Source organism: Propithecus coquereli, unplaced genomic scaffold, assembly GCF_000956105.1.
Source record: "Propithecus coquereli isolate 6110/MARCELLA unplaced genomic scaffold, Pcoq_1.0 Scaffold152, whole genome shotgun sequence".
Classification (NCBI taxonomy): Eukaryota; Metazoa; Chordata; class Mammalia; order Primates; family Indriidae; genus Propithecus; species Propithecus coquereli.
This window is the reverse complement of record NW_012139636.1, coordinates 98,651-99,124: the sequence shown is the minus strand read 5'-3', so window position 1 is coordinate 99,124 and position 474 is coordinate 98,651.

Here is a 474-nt window from a genome sequence, read left to right as displayed (position 1 = left end):
ATTATTTGTATTATTTTACTATTTCAATCTACAGACTTTGGGTATTTCCCGTGCATATGGCAGGGATTTTTCAAAATAAACAAAGATGGTTGCAAAGTATGATTTGACTTTGTATATAGCTTAACTAAAGGAAGGGAATGTCGTGCTCAACCACTTTTAAGTAGTTTCTATTCTTTGTGACAGAGATTACTCACTCTCAACTCGTAAGCTGCTGTTTTGCGTCTATCTCGTTCTCTGATGTATTGTCATTTGCCTGCATTTGTCTCACGGATCTTGATCACCTCTGGACACTGGCACGAGTGAATCTTTCCTCTGAAGCTGAGAGAAAGGAAAAGAAAAAAAAATTAGTGCAGGAGAGAAATGTGAAAAGAGGCTTCATTTTAGTTTCAGAGGAGTCGTATGAGAAATGTATAGTCTTAGTAAAGTAGGCAGCCAGTCTGTCCACAAAGAAAAAAAAAGAGGTGGGTGTGAGTG